Genomic DNA, 7,104 nt, shown 5'->3' with positions numbered 1-7,104 from the left:
CACTACAGTGTACCGCTTGACCTTTTTCTGCCTTTGGGTATCCTTTCATTCTTCACATTACATTTGAATTAAGTGATTCAGGAAATGTAACCACAAACACACAATAACTGCAAGCAATGAGGTACATTTATTTCACAAAGACTGGACTCCAAAGGCCTATTACTATAGGCCCTATCCTGTGAGTAATCTGTTTGATTTCCTTGTAGAGCGGAGCAGACGGAGGCAGCCAAAGCTGTGAGCTGTGCTGAGGCAGTCTGCTGGCTGGGTGAGATGACCGTACATGACCCATGGCACAGCTCTGAGACCAGGCAGAAAAGCTGCTCCTGTAGGGCTTTCCATAAAGCCATTGCGATATACAAAGTCTGCATCCCATGTGGGACCGTAATTCCTATAAAGTGCACTACTTTTGACCAGAGCCTTATTGGTGAAGTAGTGCACTATGTATGGAATAGGGTGCCATTTGGGATGCAGTCAAAGTTAATGTTATTTAAAGAGATCCTGAGGGGGGTTTATCCTAGCCATAAACCCAAGCATGGTCCCTGCTCTGAGTCACTCCTAATTACCTTCAATGCTGATAATCACCAAAGTCAATCAACTGTGAAACAAACAGTGGTCTACCTGGCTGTGCAGCCACAACACAACACAACACTGGTGATTTAGAGCTGGCTGCCTGGCTAGATTGGATGGGCAGGATGGCAAAGAAACAAGGGGGAGGGAGGAGGGGGGAGTGAAAAGCTTTGTGCGTCCCATATGGTGCCCTATTCCCTATGGGCCCTGGTCAAAAGTATTGCACTATATAAGGAATAGGGTGCAATTTGGGACACACACACACAGGGAGTGGAAAGCTAGTCATACATTGTTCCTCTTTCTATATTGTCAAGTCATATTTCATTGAACAGGACAGGACGAGGTGCAGCAGGCAGATATTAACTCATGCTACATGTCAGTGCTTATCAAAGAATCACAAGAGAAATGCATTGGGAAAGGAGCAAATTGTGATAGCAGAGCAAATAGTAATGTCTGCCAATAGAATGAAGGAGATACAAGCCAGCAGTAAGATTTAATAAGGAGTGTTTGGACAGAGGGGGAGGACAACACTGAAAAAAGATAGAGGGAGAGTGACGGGATGCGTCCCTAATGGAACCCTATTCCTTATTTGGTGCATTATTTCACGAATAGGGTGCCATTAGGGACAGAGACAGAGAGTCACAGAGAGGAAAGCATGTATGAGTGCTGGAGGCTGCAGAGAGGGGGAGAGAGACTCGATTGAGACAGAAATGTCAGATGTGTCACAAGCATTGCGGTGAGATGGTGAGGTGGTTTAATATGGTTCCAGAGCCTTCTGCAATGGAGGCTAAGAATGTACACTCACTGTCACCCCAAAACAACAAGCACCTGCAACCTCATTTCAATGGAGCGGTCTGGTCCAAATGGGTGGGCGGTACCACTGCCCACTACTCAGAGAGGTGCTCAGATGAGTCGTAGGGTTCAGGTTGCACTAGGGCCACAATGACTTGACTACGGCTGCCTACTGTATATAACAGAGTTTGTTTGTAGCAGACTTGTGGAAGCAAAGCTGTTAAGCATGGACAGTGACGTCTGTCACACCTGCTGGAGTGTCAAACATTTCACACACAGGCATCTTTTCACATAACATTGTAGTATGTAACCACATAAATAATGAAGACCGGTGGGGTATAACTACTAGATAACAATGCCGTTTGTTTCTCTATGGCTTATCAATGGCTCCTATAGAGAACCTTGAATCCCACTAATACATTAAGAACATTAAAACATGGCACGATAGCCAGGTTCAATTTAATCATTTAGGAAGAATGTTGGACCTGACAGCTAACCCATTTTAGTGTCCCATTGAGAGAGAGCACTACAGAAGAAATAGAAGTGTTACTCCAGAAGCATTGGCAGGAGCTGAGAGAGATCTGCCCCTTAAGAGACGTTAGTACACTCTTAGAAAAAAGCATTATTCGGCTTCCCCATAGGAGCACCTGTTTTGTTTACAGGTAGAACCCTTTTGGGTTCCATGTAGAAACATCTGTTGAAATGGTTCAACTTGGAACCCAAAAAGGTTCTACCTAGAACCAAAAAGGGTTCTTCAAAGGGTTCTCCTATGGGGACAGCCAAAGAACCCTTTTAGGTTCTAGATAGCACTTTTCTTTTCTAAGAGTGTACTGCTCTCTCCCAGAACCCTCCACACCCTCCATGCCAGGAGGCCCCTTCAGCTGAGTGGCTTTCCCAGAAAGAGAGACTTCCAGATAGGTTAGAGTGAGAGGAGACTGGCTTTGGGTATGGGGGTGTGCCAGGGAGCTTCAATGGTTTAGGTGGGCATGTCTCTAGACAGCATGGCATCTTTCCACAGAGTTTTACGTCGGTACAGTAAGTCTATAGTGGAATTAAAGGCCTGTGTAAAGACGGTTTAGTAGGACAAAGTTCAGACAGCACCTGATACTCTGATAATACTATGATATCTGAGAAAATATAGTCTGATCCACTCTGATCCTCTGCTCTGTCACATAGCCTTGCTGCAACACTATCTCAACCAAAAGGGAAGAGCCACTTGCGGATTGTTCTGTCATTTATTTTGGGACTGCCATTGACGCATTCTCCTCCTTGGCAGGGAGGTGGTAAGACGAGGCGTGTGGAAAGTGTTTTGTTGTCAGTGATGGAGAGTAGATGTGCTGGACTTGGCTGGCAGGCTAAATTAAGCCCTGGCTGCTGCCATTGATCCCGCAGGCGCCTCCCTCCCTGCATCGCTCCAGCTGTAACCGCAGTAAATAGACCTGGGATCGTAAGTGTTTGCAATGGCAACAGAACAGGAGAGTCTGGGCTCAGCATGGTGTCTCCCTGTCACTGTGACCAGGACTACTCCCACATCAAACAACACTTTTAGCTGCTGCTAGCTACTGCAAAGAAAACCATGCAGAACCTGTGATGCCAGAGCATCAAAGAGCTCTAAAGGAGGGAGGTTGCAAGCTTCGTTGTTGCTCTTTGTCCTAATAGGATAAGGATTTGACTGATTGATAATTCATATGCTTGGGAGTAAATGTCTTCAATAAGCGTGCCACATTGAGTGTAAAAACACTGTGTTATGTGATTAATGGAATGCAGCTGCTTGCTCTTCGGGCTTTGGTTACAGAGACTCAGTCAGTGAGGAGAAACACGTACAGGGATGTGGGGACACGTACAGGGATGTGGGGAGAAGGGCGGGGGGGGGGGACGACGACGACGACGACTCCAATTCTGAGTTCTGCTCTGGTTAGTCACGACTCTTTTGCCCAGCAGATGAGCGTGAGCAACAGGGCAAGAGAGAGAGTGTGTATGTGTGTGTGGCTGTGCATATACGAGTGTGTGGCTGTCGACACAGCTCCCCTCATTGCTCCTCCTTCCCCGAGCCAATCCTCTTTTTAGACTTCAACTCTAGAATGCTTGAGACCTGGTTGCCAAGGGAACCCAGCATGTTGACAATGGCAGACATGTTCACCTCTGTGTTAATCACTGCCTAGTAATAATGGCGGAAAGGGTCCAGGCAGAAGGGAGCAGGGAGGTTTTTCTTTCAGCAGGAACAGAAGCAGGGTTACAGTGCATTCGGAAAGTATTCAGACCCCTTGGCTTTTTACACATTTTGTTACGTTACAGCCTTATTCTAAAATGTATTTTTTTCCCTCATCAATCTACACACAATACCCCATTATGACAAAGCAAAAACGAAAATATTACATTTACATAAGTATACAGACCCTTTACTCAGTACTTTGTTGAAGCACCTTTCGCAGCGATTACAGCCTCGAGTCTTCTTGGGTATGACGCTACAAGCTTGGCACACCTGTATTTGGGGAGTTTCTCCCATTATTCTCTGCAGATCCTCTCAAACTCTGTCAGGTTGGATGTGAAGCATCCTGCACATCTATTTCAGGTCTCTCCAGAGATGTTCGATCAGGTTCAAGTCCGGGCTCTGGCTGGGCCACTTGTCCTGTTGTCCTGTTGGAAGGTGAACCTTCGCCCCAGTCTGAGGTCCTGAGTGCTCTGGAGCAGGTTTTCATCAAGGATCTCTCTGTACTTTGCTCTGTTCATCTTTCCCTCGATCCTGACTAGTCTCCCAGTTCCTGCCGCTGAAAAACATCCCCACAGCATGCTGCCACCACCATGCTTCATCGTAGGGATGGTGCCAGGTGTCCTCCAGATGTGACGCTTGGCATTCATACCAAAGAGTTCAATCTTGTTTTCATCAGACCAAAGAATCTTGTTTCTCATGGTCTGAGAGTCCTTTAGGTGCCTTTTGGCAAACCCCATGCAGGCTGTCATGTGCCTTTTACTGAGGAGTGGCTTCCGTCTGTCCACTCTACCATAAAGGCCTAGATTGGTGGAGTGTTGCGGAGATGGTTGTCCTGGAAGGTTCTTCCATCTCCACAGGAACTGGAGCTCAGTCAGAAGCCAGCTCTAGGAAGAATCTTGGTGGTTCCAAACTTCTTCCATTTAAGAATGATGGAGGCCACTGTGTTCTTGGGGTCCTTCATTGCTGCAGACTTTTTTTGGAACCCTTCCCCAGGTCTGTGCCTCGACACAATCCTGTCTCGGAGCTCTAAGGACAATTCCTTCGACCTCATGGCTTGGTTAATGTCTGACATGCACTATCAACTGTGGGACCTTACATAGACAGGTGTGTGCCTTTCCAAATCATGTCAAATCAACTGAATTTACCGCAGGTGGACTCCAGTCATGTTGTAGAAACATCTCAAGGTTGATCAATGGAAACAGGATGCACCTGAGCTCAATTTCGAGTCTCATTGCTAAGTGTCTGAATACTTATGTAAATAAGGTATTTCTGTTTTTTATTTTTATTTTATTTCACCTTTATTTAACCAGGTAGGCAAGTTGAGAACAAGTTCTCATTTACAACTACGACCTGGCCAAGATGAAGCAAAGCAGTTCGACACATATAACAACACAGAGTTACACATGGAGTAAAACAAACATACAGTCAATAATACAGTAGAAAAATAAGTCTATATACAATGTGAGAAAATGAGGTGAGATAAGGGAGTTAAAGGCAATAAATAGGCCATGGTGGCGAAGTAAATACAATATAGCAATTCAAACTGGAATGGTAGATTTGACAGTAGATGAGTGTGCAAAGTAGAAATACTGGGGTGCAAAGGAGCAAAATAAATAAATAAATAAATAAATACAGTAGGGGAATTCCCTAAATAGTGGGATACTATATAGGATTTAGGACCCTATTGGTCCTGGTTAAAAGTAGTATACTATATATGGAATAGTGTGTCATTTGGCACACAGCCTAGGACTCCACTGACCAGAAAAAAAGCCAAGAGTGCTTGTTTATTCAACCAACTGGAAGTAAATATCTCTCTTCCCTTTTCACCGAATAACACTGCAGTTCAAAGCGAAGTTGAAAATCGATACTGAGGAAGACGAGGGATGCTTCAAAACCAAGATCCCCATTTCTTTAGGAGAGCTGTGTTTTTATCCAAGGTCTCTTCAGAGTTTACACAATACTTAGGGCTTTGTAAAATGCTTCCTCACTTCAACACTGAGAACTGCACAGAACGAGATCATGTGAGGTGAGACCTGACAGGCACTGAACAATGCCTCTGCAAAATATCAGCAAATAAACATTCCTTCCTGTGCATGATCCCTGAAGAGTCAATTTATCTTATCTTACAGTGTCTTGTGCTTACTGTGTATGTGTTCACAACAGAGCTGTGAGTGCTACTCATCCAAATACATGTTTGTCAGATGTATTGCAAGCTATTGATTGATCATATTTCCTTGATGACTGAACATAGGCAGACAGAATTTAACTGATTAATCTTGTAGTTGAGAGTACTAGAACAAGGGTACTGATGCCATCCAATCCAATCCATCTCATACACTACATGACCAAAAGTATGTGGACATGTGATTGTCGAACATCTCATTCCAAAGCAATGGGCATTAATATGGAGTTGGTCCACCCTTTGCTGCTATAACAGCCTCCACACTTCTGGGAAGGCTTTTCACTAGATGTTGGAACATTGCTACCGGGACTTGCTTCCATTCAGCCACAGGAGCATTATTGAGCTTGGGATGTTGGGCAGTCGGCGTTCCAATTCATCCCAACGGTGTTCGATGGGGTTGAAGTCAGGGCTCTGTGCAGGCCAGTGAAGTTCTTCCACACCGATCTTGACAAATCATGTATGGACCTCGCTTTGTGCACGGGGCCATTGTCATGCTGAAAGAGGAAAGGGCCTTCCCCAAACTGTTGCCACAAAGTTGTTCATGGTGATCTTAGGCTTGTGTGCGGCTGCTCGGAACAGTTCTTGTGCTGACGTTGCTTCCAGAGGCAGTTTGGAACTCGGTAGTGAGTGCTGCAACCGAGGTTAGACAATTCTTACGGCTACGCGCTTCAGCACTCAATGGTACTGTTCTGTGAGCTTGTGTGGTCTACCACTTCGCAGCTGAGCCGTTGTTCCTGCTAGACTATCCACTTCACAATAACAGCACTCACAGTTGACTGGGCAGCTTCAGCTGGGACGAAATTTGACGAACAGACTTGACGGTGCCACGTTGAAAGTCACTGAGCTCTTCAGTAAGGCCATTCTACAGCTAATGTTTGTCTATGGAGATTGCATGGCTGTGTGCTCGATTTTATACACCTGTCAGCAACGGGTGTGGTTGAAATAGCCAAATCCACAAATTTGAAGGGGTGTCCACATACTTTTGTATATATAGTGTATATTAACAGCTGCAAAAATGAAAAACCACAGTACTGTGTGCTGGGAAAAACATGTTCCACTTGCATTCTGTGCTTTATGCAAAATGCAGAAAGTGGAGCTATCACATGCACTTTAACTTCAATGGATGTACAGAGTAGAGTTTCCCCCAAAGGAAGTCAGTACCACTTCACCTTTGTAGGGAGGGATGGAGGGATGGATGCTGGAAGGGAGAGATGGTGAGTGCATATGAACAGACAGTGTGTGGGTGAAGAGAGAAATGGCAGATCTCCACACACAGAGCACTGACACTAACATCTGCTCCATCTGCCTGCTGCCCCTGCCAGCTTGGTTTTACACTGTAGCTAAACCCAGC

This window comes from Salmo salar, chromosome 20 (genome assembly GCF_965601325.2).
Source record: "Salmo salar chromosome 20, fSalSal1, whole genome shotgun sequence".
Taxonomy (NCBI): domain Eukaryota; kingdom Metazoa; phylum Chordata; class Actinopteri; order Salmoniformes; family Salmonidae; genus Salmo; species Salmo salar.
Note: the sequence above shows the minus strand (reverse complement) of the source record.